This window comes from Triturus cristatus, chromosome 3_1 (assembly GCF_964204655.1).
Source record: "Triturus cristatus chromosome 3_1, aTriCri1.1, whole genome shotgun sequence".
Classification (NCBI taxonomy): domain Eukaryota; kingdom Metazoa; phylum Chordata; class Amphibia; order Caudata; family Salamandridae; genus Triturus; species Triturus cristatus.
In genome coordinates this window covers 212,339,616-212,362,524 of record NC_140583.1, presented here as the reverse complement: position 1 = coordinate 212,362,524, position 22,909 = coordinate 212,339,616, and positions in this window count along the sequence as shown.

Sequence of the window (22,909 nt, the reverse complement as noted above, 5' to 3'; positions counted from 1 at the left end):
TTTGGATGTGTAACCTTAAAGCTCTTTGAGATTGTACCAATCTTACATTGCAGATCATTGCATTTTATTCTCTTGCAGAAATTATCAACCGTCATTTACAGACTATTTGTTACCCCTGATTACAGATGAAGAGGTTGTATCAGTTCCAACCCTTTCATATATACATTCTCTATATATGTCACACTCATTACATATATCTATATCACTTTTTTGCAGTAGCAACACTTTGTGGTCCTGAAGAAGGCATAGGATAGAAAGTCAGTTTTTTGCGGAAACATGTTGACCCTTTACATCTAGACAGTCATTAGTTATAAACTGTCGTTTGCACGGTTTTTAGGTTTGATCTTTGAGAGATATTAATAAAAGTTTTTCTCTCATTGGTCATTTTTAACTCACTTTCTAAAAACACCTTTGCACTGCACTTACTATTCTCACACAAATCAACTATTCACTTCTGTAGGTCCAATCACAGCGTGTTTTATCGCTATAATTTGCATAGCTATATAAAACATCCGCGAGCTCCCCTTTCCTTAAGGAAGGGTTGCAGCCCTTAGTGCCACTAGAGTGGCACTAGGAGGAGACCCAGATGATGAAGCATGTCACCATTGGTGAGTGATGGGAATCCGTCCTATTTTAGGATTTTTCCTCTATTTTTCGGCAACAGTTAAATAGATTTCTGGTTATGGTTTGGAGGCTTGGTGGTTCCACTTTTAAGAGACCCGTGGATACTGTGGTTGGGTGTTGGTAGTGATGCATATTCTTCTGTGGCCATCAGGTTGATGGATGCCCCCGTATCTATGAAGGCCATTACTGGGGCACACTGGAGGTGAAGCTGGAGGCGGAGCTGGCAGCTCGATGTGGCACCGGGGTGCTTGGAGCCTGGTTTGACTTCATTAATAACATACACTACCTTGGTCATCATCATTCATATCACTGTCTTCTGAGACGTCAGCCGGCTGGACTAGGCGCCAACTCCAGATTTGCAGCCCTGGTGGACCATGGCAAGGGCAGTTTGTGTCGAGCACAGGAGGCGTGTAGCCAGGCCTCCTTGCTACCAGCGTAGAATGCAGCCTGGACGGCAGTTGCTCAAACAAACCAGACTCACTCCAGTGTGCTGTTTTAACTTGCCCCATCTTGTGCCTGGGGAATTTATTTTAACATCTTCAGTCATTTGGTCAAACTATAGCCATGATGTTTTAGGGTGGGGTCATCCAACCCCCCTGCTGATGGCACACAAATGGGAGGGACATTGTACGTCTCCCAACTCTACACACCTGTCTACAAAGGTGTGTGCCAGACTGCAAGATGAGAGTCTTTGTGGTTCAGTGGCCTGGCCATGCATTTGGTCCACTGTTTAACTATGCCTCCCTCTAGGGACTGACTATAGTCTGGACCTCATTTTAGACTACATGCTGTACTGGTGACACTTTTGAGTCATACTGCCCAGCATGCATAGATATGATATGTGTGTCCTAAACAGTGCTAAGAAGTTCTTGACCTCACCCTGCACCGTTTACAATAAAAACAATCCCTCTAGACTTCATAAAGACTGCAAACCAATTGCAGGAAGGACATCGGTTTATGTGGGTATCCCAGACAAAAATATCTGGTGTTTGCTTTTGACCTCTACCTCCCCCCAACCCCTAAGGCTTCACTCACCTTTAACAAAAGATCCCTATCCCTTGCTAAGAAACAAACTGTGTAGTAAAGCTAAATTGGTATGTGTTGCACAATATTTATTACACTATCTCATTTATTGCTGCCACACCTGAATGACTCTTAATTTTCTTAAGAAGTGAGTTAATTTGCTGACACTGACTGATGGATTGGTATATTCTCCATGTTTGATCTTTCATACTATTAATTGCACAACACTGTCACAATGTAATACTAATGGCAAACAAATGTGTTGCTCCCGGCCCTTAAGAAGTTTTTTTCTTCTTCCACTGCATTCTCGGAAAGCAGTGCTTCATGCAGTCTAGGTTGGACCAGGCCAATGCTCTTTCTCTTGGGCTTCTAGAAGGCTTCATCAGTAGATTGCAAGTGGTCCAGAACACTGCAGCTTGCCTAATTATGAAAACGTCCTTGGTGTGCTTCAGTTTCTGGTTTTCCTAGATCTCGCCACTGTCTCCCAATTAAGAAGAGGATTCTTTTTAAGTCTTTGGTTCTGGTTCATCTGGCCCTTTTTCTTCTGGCTTGCTCTATCTCTCTGCGAGATTTGAGTTGTATAGCCTTGTCAGAACACTTCAGTCAGCCACGGCTGCCCTGGCAGTAGTGCCATGGGCTAGGCAGTCAAGATAGGGGACAGCTCTATCTCTTTTTTTGGCAGCTAAGGCTTGGAATCAGCTATTTCTGGAACCTCTGTCCCTTGGGTCCAAATTGTTATTCCAGAAATAGCTCAAGACATGGCTTTTCTCACTGTGCTAAAGCCGTGGCAGAAGATGATTGAACTTCTTATTCTTTAGCACGGGCCACTTTTTGGAGTAACTGCTTGCTCTATAAAACACTGTCATTCATTTATTAATTTTTTCATTCATTCATCCATACCAATAAGTGCGTTAAAAAATCACATAAGATAACATAAAAGTTGGTGTCTGAAAGTTGGACCACAAATTCCAGCTCAGAATTGCACCAAGCAAAGGATCCAGATGTCATCCGTGAGGTTTTGGGAGCTTCCCCTTATAAGTTTTGATAACATGGTGCGAAACAGGGCAATTCACACCACTATTTTCACATAAATCTCATAAAAAGCCGTAGGTTTTGAAAGGGCATTTTGTGAAATATTCCATTACTTTCACTGTCTGACAAATAAGCCTGGCCATGATGATTCTCAATCCCAGGCAATTTGTGAAAAAAGGTAGTAATAATAGAAGGTAAAAACAGTTTGACAATCTGATATTTGTAATTCTTAAAAGAAAAATGGAATTTTATTACATTGGTAGTAAAAGCTTCATAAACATGGAGGTACCTGCTGGTCTCAAGTTCAAATACCAGGAAGGTCAGCTCATTCTTCTATCCTTTTGAGGTTGGTAAACAAAGTACCATTACATTCGGTAACTGGAACACCTGATCATTTGGTGCTTGGAAGCTACAGTTTGTGGAGTGACTTTTTTTTTAGAAAGTTTGATCCACCATCTTCTGGAATCTGACCACTGGAGATCGGTGTAGGAAGCTGATATTGGTTCACAATGAAATAATACCTTTTTCTTGGATAATGTATATTTGAAACTAATTGCTTTTTGGTGCACACTCTTGTGGCAGATAGGTGACCTGAGAAAAATACAGACAATAACTTGTCCAAGATCACAATATTTGTCCTGATTTGAACCTAGGTAACTTGCTCCGAGGTTACAGTGCAGAAGCTTGATGTCCATCCCACTACCATCCGAAAATAGGCCATCCTGGACCCTTACCTGCTGAACATTTTGAAAGACACAAAAAGGGCTACAATAAGTGAATTTCACATTTTTATATGCTTTCCTCTTGATATCAAAGTTTTGTAATTCACAACAATTGTTCAACATTTCTCAGCAATGCCTTTATGTTCTCGAAGCTAATAGTAGCTAAAATGTATTTGGTAAAACACACACGTGAAAGTGCACCATATTTTTCAAGTGAATTTAGTGTTTTCATTTTTCCTTGGTGGGCATAATCTCTACAAGTGCAGAACTTTCAAATCAATCATGGAAGAATGTCTGGCAGACCAGCACTTCAAATCCTTTTAAGGGTTTCGTGGCTTTTATGATCTGTATCCTTGTTCACTATGCAGGTGTGTGTGTGTGTCTGGGGTAAAGTTCGCGCTAGAAAATAAAAATGCCAGTAGCTAAGGCACCCTTGTGATTTAATAAGGGCTAAGCACCTTGTACAACAGCGTTTATTGAACGGAACAGCACAGTGACTTCACATGCACAGGCGGGCAGAAAGCTTAACACCAATGCTTGTTTTGTTTAATTAAAAAGCTCAATGCTTTATTTCGTTTTAAATTCATTTCAACTTCTAGCCATTATTTTTCCTTGAGCATCTCAAATCTTCACCATCTTCTTTTTTGGGTCTTTTGAAGAGGGATACATTTTTTAAATTAATCAACCTCCTACTTGCAAATAGTCTCTGCTATTTCAAACAAGCATTGGCATAGCCAATAGGCCTCACATTTGGGACCTTATAAGTGTTTAGCCAGAGCTTTTGGCTGTCCCAATGTCTTTAAGCTATGTTTTAAAACAGTGCAGCTGCTGTTCAGCATGTTGAAAAGTTATTATAAAAAAGTGTTGTAAGCATTTAAAAGTTATTATAAACAGTGTGATAAGCATTTTTGTTACCCTAGATATAACCAAGAAGACATTATGTACAACTGAACGACAATATTAAAAAAGAACTAACATAAAAAACGTCTTCTAGATTTTTATTTTTTTGGAATGCTGCCATCTTTTTCCTGCCTGCTCTAATGCGTGTTTGTTATAGCCTTTTTCTGTTGGCGGGGCATAAACACAAAAAGGCTTACTGAGGATAGAGAATGCTGTTGCACCAGCGAACGGCATGAAGCCCTGTGTGCCGAGAGCCGGAGCACAATACTGAGAAGGCACTCTAAGGTAGTCAGTCGAGCCCAGCCAAGGAGATTTATCTCAGGGGTACACAATTCCAAGGCACATTTTTCATTTGTACACCCGCCACGGTGTGAAGGCTTGAGTTTCACCCTTGCACAGATTGATACCTTTATAGCTGTGAGGTGGAGTTGCCACACGTGACTCCTTCACTCAGTGCTTTTGAGATACATACAGAATGTTTTGATTACTAATAATTGTAGACCTATTGGAAGTAATGTAACATTTCCTGTAATTATTGTGTAGTTGTCTGAAAACAGCATAGCAAAGGAGTTGTTAAACATGACATGGAACCATGTAGGGACCTATATTTTGGTGATGGGGGCTTGCCATTGAAGGCCCCAGCTCAGGGTATCGCACCTATCATGCACATGAGGGCACCACTGAAAGCAGAGCAGCAATAGCAAAGAATTGTACCAGGGCACCGCCACACACAGTAACACCCAGGAAACACTATAACACCACAGACCCGGTGTACTAATGGGCACCGATAAAACCAGTGCCACACCAGTGTTCTACCAAAAGCAGAGAAGTTCAAATACAGAATAGTACAGGCCACTACCAGACACAGCAACACCCATACAAACCTATCATAACACTATAGCACCATGACACGAATAGACTCTGTGGATTGCCAGACCCGGTGCAATAACAGCACCACCAGAAACAATGAAGCAGAAACACAGTAGCGCCAGTTCACATACAGACCGAGCAGAAGGCTAATCCTGCAGTATCTGCAAGGCATTGACAGACCAAAAGCACCAGCAAGGCATGGCCTGAGCACGGTGGGACCCAGAGCAGCATTAATCCATAACCAAAACAAGGCAGTGCTTGGCTTTTACCCAGAACAGTACGATGAAGCTGACAGAATTGGCAAAAAGGTAAACCAATAACACCACCAAGGCTGAGCGTGACCCAAAGCTCCACCAGGGCATGGCCAGAGCTTCACCAGGCCATGGCAGAGCTCTACTGGGCACAGCAAGGTGCAGGGTGCACCAGGCGTACTGCCATACTACCGTGTGACCCAGACCTGCACCAGTGTAGGGCCAGAACAGCAATAGGGCACAGCGAAAAGTAAAGTTGCAAGGCACAAGCCAGTAGTGCCATGATAAGGCAGACCCAATACTTGTGAGAACCTCTTGTGATAGCAGGGCAAAGAAAGATCTAGCAAAATGCAAAGCAAGACCTACTACAGCACCAGAGCAGCCAGATCTATCAACAAACAGATTAAGGGAAGGGCAAATGCCACAGGTGGCAGGGAGTGGGCAAAACTGGGTACTGTGACCATTTGCAGTCCAAGGCTGTGTGTGCAGCTGGGGAAGGCTGCCTGCCATTCATTATCAAGAGTGTGATTGTGTGGGGGCTGAGGGTCGTTGTCGATTTCTACTGCTCTCCTCCATCCCTTCTAGCCGTGCTCCCTCCAGAGCTCTGAAGCATCTCCAATGCACCTTCAAGTGTTGCATTTTATCCATCTGTACAGCCCCTGAAGTCTGCCATCTAGATCGACCCTTCATGCACAGCTCACTATCTGCTGTGTGATATCGGTGGCCGCCATAATGTGCGGCTCTAAGGCCAGCAGCAGCCACAAAAAGAAACTGTTCCAGGGGGGTTGAGACCAAGCCAGGAGCTGGGAGGGGCTACGCAGAAGGTGGGCTGTGTGCAGTGAAGAGCAGCCTCACAGGCCTCAGTGCACCGTTGGTCTGCACACATTTAGCCTATTTTGAAGTGGAAGGAAGCTGCTGTATGTCTTTCTTTTAGTAGTAAGGCAAACAAGGGTACCCCAATATGTGAACCTGGGGTGATAAGCTGTTTTAAGAAACAATGGTCTGGTGTGGCCTGAAGGTCCAAGCTGAAGTGACCCTGTGGGGGGCAGTAGGATTGAGGTTAGGAACTTAATTCTTAGAAGAGAGCGGTAGGTAATGTAAGGAGGGACATGTAGGTCAGTATATGACAGAAGTTTATTCCACAATATTAGTATTCAGGTGCTCACACAGTAAGTGACAATAAGCGTGAGGAGAGAAGTGAGGGTGAAATTAAAATAAAGACATCGCATTGACAACAGTAATAGAAACTCCTTTAGAAGATTTTTACAGAGTACAAGGAGTTCATGTTGTAGGGGTTTGACGACGTTTCGAACTCAATTATTTGAGTTCATCTTCAGGACAAACATAGGTGAGCAAGCTGAATTGGGCTGAAAGACTGAGTTAATTAACATCCGGGGTTGATAGCACCTGTGAAACGCTAAGCTCCTCAGTGGTAAAGCCGTGTGAGACTGTGAATTAATTAACATCCAGGGTTAAGAAACGCTGAGCTCCTCAGTGGTAAAGTCAATGGAGACTTATGTGCAGAATCAGTACTGGAGAGGCAGCTGGCCGCTGTTTGGCAACGTGCAGTGCTGGTGTTTTAATTAGGACGATATGCACACAGCGCGCACCACAGCAGAAGCAGGATACGCTCTGTTCACCTTCCAGGCTTTCATTTAATGCCCTGGTCTCGTCCAGCACCCCTCCCCCAGCCCCCACCCTAGCGCCTTGAGACCCTCACGGCTGAGTAGTGCGCATTACAAATGTTCTGATTGATTGAATCTTGTCCTTTCCCTTGGACTGACGCCTTTTTGGCAGCTTAGCACCAACGCAGGCACCCTTGCACCATGGTGTTAACCCTGTCACCTCCAGTAAGTCCCACACAGCAGGTTTGCTGTGAGGTCTTCGAAGGCCACACTCCCTTTTTCCACCACTTTGCAGATGCGTCTCCTGGCACACTACTGGTTGACTAGCTGATTTTTTACCCTGTGGACCCCATCTCCCGGGGTCAGGTATTTTTAGAATGGGGACGGGGCTGCCCGGCTCTCTCCCCAGGGACCCCATCCCTGGGGCCAGGCTTTTTCTTTTATAATAAAGATAGGGCCGCCAGTAGGTAGTTATAGTTAGGACCAAAGTTTCAATAGGAAAAGCTTTTTTTGACTTGCCTATAACCTTGGCATAGTTTGACCAATCTTCATAAAAATGTTCGAAAAATAGTGTCAAGTAGGTTCTGGTTGTCGTGGAAAGTTTGGGAGGATCTGTGCAGTGGGGATTGAGTATTTGGGGTGTAAAATAAGGGTGGGGTTGTAATGTTAATTCCCATAGAAAGCTTTAGCCACACCTACAGCCCAAACTGCTGAACAAACTAAACCAAATTTATCAGGGAGGTAGATGTTGGTTCAAGGCTGTGTCTTTTCCCTATTTGGTGTAAATCTGTTCAGTATTATTTTGAGAAATTTAAGCGGAAAATTACAGTGATATTTCTGCGCATGGATATTTCGCAACAATTCCTCTGGACGTAACCTGAACAGAAAGTTGGTGCTGCCATTTTGTTGATCGGAATGGTTCTCGAGGCTGACATTTTTTGAAAAAGCTAACAAAAGGGGTCAGAGTGGAAGTAGTCTGACCCCATGTTTGAGAAATTGAGGTGTTAGTGACACACGTTATGTGTCCAAAATTGATTTTTTCAATCGTGCTCTATATTCGCAACGACAACCTGACTGCCAGTGCGTCCCCCCGTATACCGTTGCAGGGACGTCGCAACTACCAACGTCATTGTCAATATTGTTCAAAATATGAAAATGTATATATAGATGTTTGTACGCACTAGCCTGAGAGTGTCACACACTTATGTATCTACTCACATATTTACTCAGACAAGAGAAATCCCTAGTGTGTAAAATACTGTAATATGTGTGGATATATGAGTTTTAAACTTTATGGAAAAAGCGCAGTTGTTGCGGTTAACGACATCATCGCAACATCCCAAATAACCGCGAGAACAGAAAATATGCCTGAAAGATGGTTTTTAAAGATTAATAGTACAAAAATAAGTGTTTAAACATGCTTTGAAAGAAGTATGTATATAGTAATATGTGTAGTGCAAAGACCAAAAGTTACAGGGACGTTATAGGTAGGAATTAGCATTTAAAAAACCTTAGAAATTCACTCAAAAAACCAAAGGAGTTAACTATAACTCATGCCCCCGCAATGCACTGCTTATGACCTCACACATTACATCACTCATGACATGGCCAGTGACATCACTGATGACACCTCAAAGGACAATACTGATGGCATCATCTACATTACTAATGTACCCACTCACACCCTATAGAACCTTTCATACACCCAATCCCACACAACCATTCACAAACTCATTCACAGACCCATACCAGTACTTATACACCCACTCACTGATTCATAGATCTACACACAAATGCACTCACCCATACAGCCACTCATACACCCACTCACTCACTAATACAGCTACTGACATACCTACTCATACACCAATACAGCCATTCACACACTGTCAGTCACCCATAGAGCTACTCACACACCTACTCACTCACCCATAGTCAATCACGCAGCCACTTACTCACCCATACAGTCACACACATATACCCACGTACTTAATCATACAGATACTAACATGTACTCACTCACCTACACACTCAGTGGCACAAGCACACGCTCACCCATATAGCATCTCTCACATTCAGTCACTCATATACCCCATCACTCACCCATGCTGTCTTTCACCCATATACCACTGACAAATCCACTCACCACATAACCATGAACATACTCACTCACCCATACAGCCCCTCACATACACACTCACTAACCCAAACAGTCACTAAAGCACTCACTCACTCTTCATACAGGCAGTCACACACCCCCTCACCCACTCACACAGGTAGTCAGACACCCATAGAGGTATTCATATAACCAATCAATACCCCATGCAGCCACTCATGTACTAACTTACACACTCATACAGCAACTTAGACTCCAACTGACAGACTAATACAAACATTCAGACAACCTAGTCGGTGACCCAAACATTCACTGAGACACCAAATCACTTGCTTATACAGCAAGTCATGCACCCACTGAATCATCGATACAGGCACTCACACACCCACTGATTCATCAGTGCACCTTGATATAAATATATTTAACACTAATAAATATTTTTAAAACACTCAGTCAGTAGATGATGTCATTGTAGATGTCATCAGTGATGTCATGAGTGATGTTACTGACCATGTCATGAGTGATGTAATATGTGTGGTCACTCACCCATACAGTCACTCACACAGCAACTCACTCACCCATACAGTTACTCACACACCCATTCACTTACTCATACATATACTAGCACAAGTACTCACTCACCTAAACAGTCACTAACACAAGCAGACACTCACCCATACAGCTACCTGCACTTACTCACTTACCCATACAGCCACTCCAACACTGCATCACTCACCTCACATACCCACTCACTCACCAATACACCACTGACACAGCTACATGCACAGTCATTCACTCACCCATACAGCAACTCACATACCCACTCACACACCAGTACAACCACTCACTCACCCATATAACCACTCACACACCCATAGAGCCACTCAACAGCAACTCACGCATGGATACACACAGGGACTCACATAATGTGTTACAAATAGTATCACTCATTAGTAGTAAATGTTTACTAATTTACAATTTATAGTACCTTACTATATATTTTTAACACTCAGAAACCTTTAGGAAACACTCACAATTACTGGATGATGTCATAAGTGTTGTCATCAGTGATGTAATTTGAGATGTCATCAGTGATGTCATCAGTGATGTCACTGACCAGGTCATGAATTATGTAATATGTGAGGTCATAAGCAGTTTCTTGGGGGTCGCAAGTTTTAGTTGGCTCAGGTAACTGCTGAATTTCTATGGTTTTGTAAGGGTGAAATCTGAGCCTAACTATCCCACAACTATAACCTTTTTTTTCGTTGAATATAGGGACAAGATAGTTTAACACATCGATATTGGGGTAAGCGAATACAACAATATAATCAATCAATCATAGCATTTATAAAGCACACTACATACCCGTGAGGGTCTCAAGGCACTGGGGGGGAACACTGCTACTGTTCGAAGAGCCAGGTCTTGAGGAGTCTCCTGAAGGTTAGGAGGTCTTCGGTCTGCCACAGGTGGATGAGGAGAGTGTTCCATGTCTTGACGGCGAGGTGGGAGAATTATCTGCCACTGGATGTGGGGGACGGTGGCGAGGGCGCAGTCTGTGGATCGGAGCTGGCGGGTGGGGGTGTAGAGGCGGAGTCGGCTGTTGAGATACGCTGGTCTGGTGTTGTGGAGTGCCTTGTGTGCGTGGGTGAGGAGCTTGAAGGTTATCCTCTTGTTGATGGGGAGCCAGTGCAGGTCTCTCTGGTGGGGTGTGATGTGGCTGTGGCGAGGGATGTCGAGGATCAGGCGTGCGGAGGCATTCTGGATGCATTGGAGCCGTTTCAGGAGTTTAGCCGGGGCTCCTGCGTAGAGTGCGTTGCCGTAGTTCAGTCTACTGCTGACGAGGGCCTGGGTGACCATCCTTCTGGTTTCGGTGGGGATCCACTTGAAGATCCTGCGAAGCATGCGGAGGGTGTTGAAGCAGGAGGAGGAGACGGCATTGACCTGCTTTGTCATGGAGAGGGTGGAGTCGAGGATGACCCCTAGGTTGCGTGCATGGTCGGTGGGTGTAGGGGGTGTTTCTAGTGCAGTCGGCCACCAGGAGTCGTCCCAGGCCAAGGGGGTGGGTCCGAGGATGAGGACCTCCGTCTTGTCCGAGTTCAGCTTCAGTCGGCTGTTTCTCATTCACTCGGCGACAGCCTTCCTTCCTTCGTGGAGGTTGGTTTTGGCAATGTGGGGGTCTTTGGTGAGGGAGAGGATCAGCTGGGTGTCGTCGGCGTATGAGATGATGTTGAGGTTGTGCCGTCATGCGACGTGGGCGAGCGGTGCCATGTAGACGTTGAACAACGTTGGGCTGAGGGATGAGCCTTGGGGTACGCCGCATATGATCTCGGTGGCTTCGGAGCAGAAGGGGGGAAGCGGACGCTCTGAGTTCTGCCGGAGAGGAAGGAGGTGGTCCAGTCCAAGGCCTTCTTCTGGATTCCGGCATTTGGAGGCGTGTTCTTAGTGTGCGGTGGCAGACCGTGTCGAAGGCAGCTGACAGGTCCAGGAGGATGAGGACCGCGTTTTCTCCGTTGTCAAGCAGGGTCCTGATGTCGTCGGTGGCGGTGATGAGGGCAATTTCGGTGCTGTGGTTGCTGCGGAACCCAGACTGGGACGGGTCCAGGATGTTGTTTTCTTCGAGGAAGCTGGTCAGTTCTTTGTTGACGGCCTTTTCAATGACCTTCACCGGGAACGGGAGCAGGGAGATGGGTCGTAAGTTCTTGAGGTCCGCCTTGGGTTTCTTGAGTAAGGCGTTGATCTCTGCGTGCTTCCAGCTCTCCGGGAAGGTCGCTATCTCAAAGGAGATGTTGATGGTTTTCTGGAGATGGGGTGCGATGGTGGTGCTGGCTTTGTTGAAGATGTGGTGTGGGCAGGGGTCTTCCGGGGATCCGGAGTGGATGGTGTTCATGATCTTGATGGTGTTGTCGTCGTTGATGTTGGTCCAGGTGAGCAGGTGGTTGATGCGGGTGGTGGTCATCGTGGGAGCAGGAGTCTCGGCGGTTGCCGGGGGGGTGACGGCATCGAAGCTGTCGTGGATGTCTGCGATCTTGCGATGGAAGAAGGTGGCCAGCGAGTCACACAGGTCTTGTGACAGTGGAATGTCGTTGGTATTGGAACTGGGGTTGGAGAGTTCCTTCACGATGCTGAAGAGCTCTTTGCTGTTGTGTGCTTTGTTGTCTAGGTGGTCTTTGAAGGAGGTCCTTTTGGCGGATCTGATGAGGTGGTGGTGTCTGTGGGTGGCGTTCTTGTGGGCTGTGTAGCTTTCCGGTGTTCGTTCGCGGGTACAGTTTTTTTCGGCAGGTTCGCTTGGAGGCCTGGATGTCTTCGGTGAACCAGCTGGCTATCTTGCTGGTGTGGGTGTTGGGGGGTTTCTTGAGCGGGGCGAGGGTATTGGCGCAGTCTTCGATCCATTGTCTGAGTTTGCGGGCTGCGGCGTCGGGGTTGGTCGGGTGTGCGGGTGGGATCTGGGCGAGGGCAGTGGTTAGCTGGTCCTCAGTGACCTTGCTCCAGCTGCGGTGAGGCATCTGCTGGGTGCGGTGGTGTGTGGTGGGTTTCCGGAAGGTGAAGTGGATGCAGTGGTGGTTGGTCCAGTGGAGTTCGGTGGTGCGGTTGAAGAAAACGTGGGAGCTTGCTGAGAAGATGGGGTCAAGCGTGTGGCCGGCGGAGTGAGTGGGTGTTGTAACGAGTTGCCTGAGTCCGAGGATGGCGAGGTTGTCGATCAGGGTGGAGGAGTTGGAGTCGTTGTTGTTCTCAAGGTGGAAGTTAAGGTCCCCGAGGAGGATGTAGTCCGTGGAGGCAAGGGCGTGTGTGCTGATGAAGTCGGCGATGGAGTCGCTGAACTGCGGTCGGGGTCCGGGGGGTCTGTAGATGAGGGTGCCTCTGAGGGTGGTGTTGGGGTCGGTGTGGATCTGGAAGAGCAGGTGTTCAGCGGTGCTGAGGGTGTCGTTGTCGAGTGTTTCTGTGGATGATGGCAATTCCTCCTCCTACTCCGTTGGTGAGGTCCTTGCGGGTGATCTTGTAGCCTTCCAGGATGGCTATGGCGATGTCGGGTGCCGAGGAGGGGTTCAGCCAGGTCTCCGTCAGGAAGGTGACGTCTGGGGCGTTGGTGTCGAGTAGGTCCCAGAGTTCGACGGCGTGTTTGCGGGCAGAGCGGGTGTTGAGCAGAATGCATTTGAGGAAGTTTGGTTCTTTGGTGGGTGGGTGGGTTGGCGGGCCGGATGCTGGTGAAGCTGCAGTTCCTGCAGGAGAAGGCTCCTTGGGTGCGCTTCAGGATGGCCAGGCAGTAGGTGCGTGACCATCCAGCGTTGAGTGCGTGGAGGGTGTTGGAGTCGTAGTGGAGGCGGGCGTCATGGGGTTCGCGGGGGATTGGGGTCCTGGCACTGGGCGCGGTCCAGGCACAGACGGGCACAGACGGGCACAGACGGGCACAGACGGGCACAGACGGGCACAGACGGGCATGCCTTCGGCGCGCCAGCTGCGCGCCCGCTACACGCGGCCTCCGTATGAGGGGATGTGGGAAGGAGGAGCAGCTGAGAGGCGGGATCGGGTGGTGAATGGGAGCTCAGGGGGGCGGGGCCGCAGGGGACGCAGTGGCAGGAAAAAAAACGAGGGTGGGAGCGGGCGGGGGATACAGAAGGCAATGTGGGGCAGAGAGGGGCACAAAAAAATACAACAATGCTAACACACAGGGGTGAGAAGAACACAGTGAAGCAGTACAGTAATTACGAAGACAGCACAGAGAGAGTAATCCAGCAGTGAGAGAAAAACAAGACGGGCACAAACCAGTTCTAGCGGCAGCAACGGGCTCAGGGCACACAGGAGGGCTGTGTGGTGGCGAGGGGTCAAGGGTCGCTCCAAGCCCATTCAGGGCATGATATGTTGCTGTGCCTGCATGTCTCAATAGATTGTAAAGTTCTTATGTTGTGTATTATCCACAAATATGTTTACAAATGGCTGACACCTTTGACTGAAGAAAGTCGGGTGTCCTTGGTTTCTGTTTAGCAGTTAATGTATATTTATGTCTGCTTTGCACCGGCCACTATTGATAAAGGGGGCAGCCAAAATGTGTCTGGTCGTGTGAAATAGAACCCCAATAAAATCTGTGATATCTACTTTCCTGTGAGTGCTGGTGCTATTATTTGTACCGTGAGCCGTGGATTTTTTGAGGCCGCGCGGTGTCCATCACCGCGCTACAGAGCACCGGACCGTGAGTGAAGGGGAGAGCAAGACGGAGTCTGAGCGCGATATATATATATAATATATATATATATATATATATTCACTTAAAAAAACCATAGGTTTCACACATGTTATAGTTAGGTGGATATTTCACTTGTAAAAAACCAATGAAATTCCCCCTTTATAGTTAGTTCAGATAACTATAACTCGCGCTCCCGCAATCCACTGCTGATGACGTCACATATTACATCACTCATGACATGGTCAGTGGCATCACTCATGACATCACTGATGACATCATCCTTGTGATAGAGTGGCGGTTGCGCGAGTTATAGTTATCTGAAGTAACTATAACGGGGGAATTTCATTGGTTTTTTATGAGTGAAATATCCACCTAACTATAACGTGTGTGAAACCTATGGTTTTTTCAGTTAATTTTTACAGTTTTTTAAATGCCAATTTATTTATGTATTATTTTTTTTATATATTTATTTTACAATAAACTACGTATTAAAAATGTTTTTTTTTTTTGGTTTTTCACCGTGCGCGTACGGTGCACGCACCCCCGCGATTTAAAAAAAAAAAATTGTAAATTTTTTTTCTGCCTTCGGGGTCCTTCAGGGACCCCCTGACAAAGGCTAGGTGGTCAGGAACTCTCTACCCTGCCCCCTTTTCACGTTCGCCACCTTCCTTTTTCACTCTCGCACTGAAAACAAACAAAATGGCGGCTGACACTTCCTGATTTCGACCGATTCGAACGTTGACTAACATGTAACCACCAATCAGAATTACGCTCGCGCACGTTAGGGTGCTCGCACGGTGCGCGCTTATAGATATTTATATGCTTTTAAATGCTATTTTCTCAGGAACTACTGAACAGATTGACACCAGACCTGCAAAAGGCACTTCCCTGACCTGAGGACTACCTCTCTGCCAAATTTCAAGTAATTCTGTTCAGCCGTTCGGGCTGTACCTTCGACTAAAGGTCCTATGGAAAAATGCATGGGGAAAATGTGTTTTGGGACCCCCCTTTTTTCTCGGCCCCCGCTTGACGAATCACCCCGAGACTTTCAGGGTAGGAGCTGAATGGAGTGCCCCATTAGTTTTAAAAATTTTGCGAGGATTCGTCAACCGGCACCAAAGTTATTCAAAATAGAATTTTCAGATTTCCTATGGAAACTCGCCGGTTGACGAATCTTTGCGAAATTTTCAAAACTAATGGGGCGCTTCGCTCAGCTCCTACCCTGAAAGTCTTGGGGTGATTCGTCAAGCTGGGGCCGGGAAAAAAGGGGGGTCCCAAAACCCGTTTTCCCCATGCATTTTTCCATAGGACCTTTAGTCGAAGGTACAGCCCGAACGGCTGAACAGAATTACTTGAAATTTGGCAGAGAGGTAGTCCTCAGGTCAGGAAAGTGCCTTTTGCATATATGGAGTCAATCTGTTCAGTAGTTCCTGAGAAAATTGCATTTAAAAGCACATACATATCTATAGCCGCGCACGCACCGTGCGCGCACCCTAACGTGCGCGAGCGTAATTCTGATTGGTGGTTACATGTCAGTCAACGTTCGAATCGGTCGAAATCAGGAAGTGTCGGCCACCATTTTGTTTGTTATCAGTGCGAGAGTGGAAAAGGACGGTGGCGAACGTGAAAAGGGGGCAGGGTAGAGAGTTCCTGACCCCCTAGCCTTTGTCAGGGGGTCCCTGAAGGACCCCGAAGGCAGAAAAAAACATTTAAAATTTCTTTTAAAAAAATCGTGGGGGTGCGCGCTCCATGCGCGCACGGTGAAAAACCATAAAAAATTTGAATACGTAGTTTATTGTAAAATAATAATATATAAAAAATAATAATACATACATAATTTAGCATTTAAAAAAAACTTACAAATTCACTGAAAAAACCATAGGTTTCACACACGTTATAGTTAGGAATTAGCATTTAAAAAACCTTGCAAATTCACTTAAAAAACCATAGGTTTCACACATGTTATAGTCAGGTGGATATTTCACTCGTAAAAAACCAATGAAATTCCCCCGTTATAGTTACTTCAGATAACTATAACTCGTGCGACCGCCACTCTATCACAAGGATGATGTCATCAGTGATGTCAAGGGTGATGCCACTGACCATGTCATGAGTGATGTAATATGTGACGTCATGAGCACAGGATTGCGGGCGCGCGAGTTATAGTTATCTGAAGTAACTATAACGGGGGAATTTCATTGTTTTTTTACGAGTGAAATATCCACCTAACTATAACATGTGTGAAATCTATGGATTTTTAAGTGAATATATATATATACACATACACACAGTATATAAAAAGTTAAACAAAATTCCATTACCAATAATTAAAAATACATATATTAACAAAAACACATAGCCAATAGGTCTCGCTTTTGGGACATTATAAGTATTTAGTTACGCAGCACAATATCCTTGGTGCTACAACATCAACTGTTGCATGGCTAAACACTTATAAGGTCCCAAAGGCGAGACCTATTGGCTATGGCAATGCTTGTTCTTTTTCCCAGTTTGTCAATTGAATGCATAAGTCATTACTCTTCTGGTGTTGTGCCCTCCTTGAGAGCACCGCCCAACTACTTTTCAACTTACACTGCGGTCATTTTCATCCAGTGTTTCTGAACTACTTTTTTATTTTTTCAAATGGCTGACCGGTCTCTGCCACACGTTAGGAGTGCTGGTATTTTCATTAGCGTGGAGGGCTGTTTGAAAAATAAAATAATATCCACTACTGATTAGTCCTTATATGTTAATGGGTGCAATGACCAGCAGTTAAATTGTTTAATGAAATAAGAGCTGGTCAGGAAAAAAAAGCGTTGTTACCAAAGGCTGTCTGTGGCTGCACGGTGGTGGAGATGAAAGGGTGGTTCAAAATAGAAAGGGTGGACGATTATGCATGAAGAGGAAGCATCTTCCTCTGCTGCACTGGAGCAGTTTCATCTGTAACAATATTTTATGTAGGCACTTAAGTGCAACACCCAGCATGTAAAAGGACAAGTTGGAGGATTATACTTGCCTTATAAATTGGTCTTATAGTGTGAATGTCACTATAGTCTGCGACCACAGGTGGCTTGCGGTTCAATGAAGGGTAGCTATGTGTGTGTTGAGCTCACCTACTGAAGAGGCCACAAGAGGGGAGTGGAAATGGTCATATGATGACTTTAAAGAAATGGATCATCTAACTAGAACAAGGCCATACTCATACATATGCAGCTATTTGCTACAAAGCGCTTTAATGTGTCAACAGTGGTAATTGAGTTATATAAATAACATTTACAATAATAATTTAAAGCTAACGAAAATGTGTGGATGTACGTCTGACAGTGCAGTAAGGATATGAGTCGTTCCCACAACCTCTAGACTTGCCTCGTTTAAAAGGAATAGGACAAGGGTCGTTTCACCACATCCCCTTGGTTGACTTGACCTCACTCTCGCGATATCAACTGTTTGCTTTGTCTGGTTTCTTCTTTCCTTATTGGGTATTTTGCGATGGTTGTAATCCACAGTTTTCTTCTTGCTCGCTTTTGAAGCTCACAAGTGCCATTGGGCCGAGTACCTACTATATTAAATTACATACAAACAAGTAAATAAATAAACCAATCAACCTATAAACACCAAGGAATGAAAAACAGAAGAGTGGCAACATGGCTCCTCTTTGCGTACATTCACAGAGCGCATTCCCGCTGTCAGAGGCAAGGAGCGTTATGTTGTAGTGTTTAAATCTTGTGTCATACATACCCTTTGTGGGGGGCCGACGTGTACATCACACTATGTGAGCAGGAATACCCCATGCACATACCCATGCACTTTCTCCTGATCTATTGAGCGGGTCCGACGTGCAGTGCAGGCAGTTGCAGTTCCAGAAGCGGCGGTGGCAGAATTGGCGGCGGAATCAGCGGAGCAAGGCCGGAGCAAGAGAGGCGTTGCTGGCGCTGTTGGCGGCTGCAGTGTTGGCGGTTTTGGTGGTTTTTGGCGGCGGTGGTTGGTGGCGGCGGTAGAGGCGGTAGAGGCTCGGTAAAGGCTCGGGCTCAGGGCTTTGTGGCGGCGGAGGCTTGTGCTCGCTTGCTTGCTTGCTGCTTGTGGCTACTTGTTGCCCAATTAGTAGTGAGCCGAGGGAGCCGAGGGAGCTGAGCCGAGTGAGCCGAGACACCACCTCTCAGTCTGCGACTAGTCCGAGACCATACAGAACCCCCTGCAGCATAAGTGAAGTGGTTACAGCAACGGCAATGGCAACGGCAGTGGCAATGGGCGGCAGTTATTAGGTATTAGGTGTGGTTTATGGTCCAAGGAGCAGCAATTCCTGAACGGTGCGAGGAGCCTCCAGTGAACACTGAACACTCACGAAAATTAAACAAGGGAGGTCTGCAGCTGTCTTTTTAACTTACTTAATGACCTTCATTGATATACTATGATATGATATGCTATATGACTGCTATATGACTGCTTGTCCTCCCATTGAAGCCTGTGTGCTAGACTACTGAACCTGCGTGAGAGTGACAAACATAGTAATTTTGGCCCCCCTCGGCTGTTGCAGTTGGAAGGTCCCTCGCTGGCATTTCCAAGGCATCTCCCTTTCTAACTTGGTGCAGGACCAGGAATAGAGAGAAGACTTACACATTCTATACCTTTTTCCTTTTTCTTTTTCTCTTTTTTTCGTTTTTGTTGTCAACGGTCCTACAGGCATTTCCAAATATTCCTAGGAACTTCCTTTTCCATCTTCGATATATAAATATATATAGGATCATAAAGGAGGACATTATATTCTGTCCCTGTGCCGATAATTGCAATTATTCTCTGTGTGTATGGCACTATATTAGGAGAGGCTGGGGATTCATCATTAAGGTGGATGTGGTTATAATGTTAATGATATAAGGGTAGAATAGACCATGTGCAGATGTTCATCAATTGTTGTCTTTGCCAGAAAATATTTAATAATTGTATTGTGACAAATACGCTGATCTCAGCATATAATTACAATATACTCATCTTATAAAATACTAAGGCATAACTGACCACAATACAAAACAAACAAGGTAAATTACTTGGAATGTGCTCAGGAAAGGAAAGATCACTGGGCCCTCTCACTAGACGAGCACGTAAAATGCAAGCACCTAATGTGTTAAAAAAAACTAAAGCACAGTTAAAGGGACCAAGTCAAACTTTAATATCTCCAATTGCACGGATGTTCGTAAAATCTATAAAAAATACCACAGAAATTAGATTTTATGAAAGATCCAACAGGAGCACTTATGTCAATGGAATCAAATTTAGAAGTAAAACAATTACAGACACTGATTAAACCAACTAACATCCTGGAAAGAAATATACCAGTAGTTGATATAGAGTGTGAGTGCGACTATGTTAGCAATACAAATAATAAGGAATTAGAGGGTCAAACAATTGAACAAAAAATGGATTTGGACAACCCAGTTTTGCTATTCCAATCAGAAGAGAGGGACTCGGAAACAGAAGGGATGAAAATTCAGATAAAAGATCTACCACAGCTTGATAAGCCTATGAACCCCACGAGTTCAGGGGTCCTATTGCCATTAGAAATTAAAGTTGAAATAAGAAAAAAAAATGAACCAGCTAATGACTACACATTACATGATCTCACACTTAATGACGATGAAGTCATCCAAGTCATCCAAGAAACGCAACCCCCAATTATGGAGAATATAAATACGGCATTTGTGACAAATATGCCATTAAGAAAGAGTGGAGAAATAAATGTGGATTTGACTTATGAAAAACAAGAGTGTGACACTCCCAACCAATCAAAAAAGCGACTAATAAAAACAGAGGCGACAATGAGCAAATGGTGGAAAAAACTGAATATTTTGATAAACATAATAATTGGGTTAAAGCAAAAACTGAAACAGAAAATCATGAAACTTCCCAGGATGGCATAAACATTCATATCAGAAAAAATGAGGTACCTAAAAAGCAAGGTTTTAAAAATACAGGCAATCACAATCTAGGATCTGTATGGGATATATTTTATCATACATCAATACTAACTCTAGAAGCATTGACATATCAATCAAATAAAATGTATACCCAAATTGAAATACTTGGAGTTATGGCTAATGCAGTCACCGGAATTGATCACAAATTAGCAGAGTTAAATAACTTGATAAATAAAGCAGCTTCAAATTACTTCGACTGCACATGTGCACTTATAATAAATAAACTGGCAACTATCCCGGATGTAGTAAACAGCATAATTGAAGATGTTAAAGACATTGTGCGAAAAAAACACGAAAATCAAAAAGCGGAGATAGGTTGCATTGAAAAAAATTCATCGACATCTGTAGTTGAAGAAAAAAAAGTAAAAATGAAACAAATTGGTGACATAATAGATTCTAATATCGTGAACAAACCAAATTCAGAAGCAATGCAAAGGAAACAAGAAGAAACAAATAGCCTCAATCATCTAGTACAGTTGAATGACATAGGAAAGGATAATGAAGATCTAATGGCCTTTGAAATAACAAAGAGACAAAGAAAAAAATTACGTAAAGCAAGAAAAAGGCAAAAAAGGAAAACGTACTAAAAACATATTCCATACCAGAAATACCGGACGATCTGATAAAACAAGAAAGAAAAAAAGAAAAAGAAGTTGGAAAGAAAGACTGTGACGTATTAAACAGACAGTCTGCAAAACTATTGGAAAAAAATGAATATTATGACATATTTACAAAGTCTGGAAAACATCTTGCAGACTTAAAATCACTCCCTAAAAACACATATAGAAGTATACTAACGGAAAATACTGTTCAAAAAGAGGGGAGGAAAGTCCAGGGGAAAAAAAATGAACTATTTAGATTAAAAGGAAATGGATGTGTACAAACAAAAGACCTTACGTGGGAAATCAAAAATGATCCGATTGAAAAAACGGGATCTCTATCTTCCCTTTCATTAATTAGCCAAAATGAAGAACAAAAGCGGCCCGTCCACAACCAAAATAACACACCTAATACATCAAAAACACGTTGGAATCTGACACAACAAAAAGAAAGTCTACTTATAAACAAACAACGGAGAGAGGAAATAGAGAATAACTTTACAAGATCAAAAGAATCGATTGAAGATAACAGGCAAAAATTTATAAGGGATTACATTGTAATCATAAGAAATTGTCATGGTAAACAAATTATATGTAAGGAAATTGAACATTGGGAGGAAAAAAAGAAAGGAACTTCGAATTTGAAAAGACCTTCCCAAATTACTTTCACACCATTATTTGACTCACGTTGCAATCATGATACCCTGAATAGAGGAAATATTCTTTGACTATTTAAATCTATACCATCATTGGAAAAATTGACAACAGAAGATATCGATTGTGTAAGGTTCTTACAAAATCCTGATGACAAACAATCAATAACATTGTTAACTGTAAATACTGACTCTATAGTAGACCAAATCTTGCAAGAACATGAAGTTTTTCACAGCTGGGGGATAATATTAGCCAACTAGCCCCAAAGGTGTATCCAACTCCATTCATAAAAACAGAAAGTCCAATGAAAAGACCAAATGGGATGAAAGACGATTTAGTCTATTCCATATTAAAAAATCCCCAGGGAAAAACAAACTGCGATGATGAAAAGTCCGTAGATCAAGAAAAAGATAAAGAAAAGATAAAAGAAAATAAAGGAGTAAATGAGAAATGGATCTTGACGGCTTTACATGGCAGTAGAGAACAATGACAGAACAAATCACAAGATATAACAGATGAAACAAACACAATAGTGGTTTGTTCATGGAATATAAATGGTTTATGTAAAAAGATAAAAAATTCCCAAATAGAGTCACTAACAAATTGTTATCAAATTATATTGTTGCAGGAAACTTGGGAAATGTACCCTTTTATGTAACAAGGATATAAAGGATATTTTGTTCCTGCAATAAGACATTATAAATTTGGACGGCCGTGTGGGGGCCTGGCAATATTTTTATTCATTGACCTAAAAGTAGAACATAGGCAGCTAGACACGAATAATTCTAATTTCCAAGCTGTGAAGTTGAACTACTTAATAAGAAAGGAAAATAAGGGGGAGGAGCCTAGCGCGCAACCAAGATGGCCGCGTAGGCTTACGGCTCTCGAGGGCCTCCGCAACCTCCCACGTCTATCCTGACTAAATCCTGGTAAACTTGATGGGCTCTTGCTGATGTATCCGCGCTGAGGTGCCACCCGTTTTCCAAATTCAGATCGGACGCCGGGAACCCGAATGGTCGCCCTCCGAATATTGCGGCCTGCTGTTGCCTAGGTCCCGATCTCGAGTTGGCGGGGTGCCCGTGTATGAAGTGAACAACAGCGGCATGCTGAGCCTGACTCACCGCGTACCCCGCACTTTCACTTTCGAGGGGATTTTTTTGAGATCGGCTGAGGGACCTCGGTGTCTCAGAGGAGAGCGGACGGCGAGGTGTCTGGCCTGACTCTCGGGCTACACACGGACTTCCTGCCCGCGACTGCGGTGTTTGATTGATTTGGTCAACTGGTCCCTGTCCCCGGCTTCGACGAGTGCCAACCTTGGTGGCCTCCGGACGATGGCGACTAAACT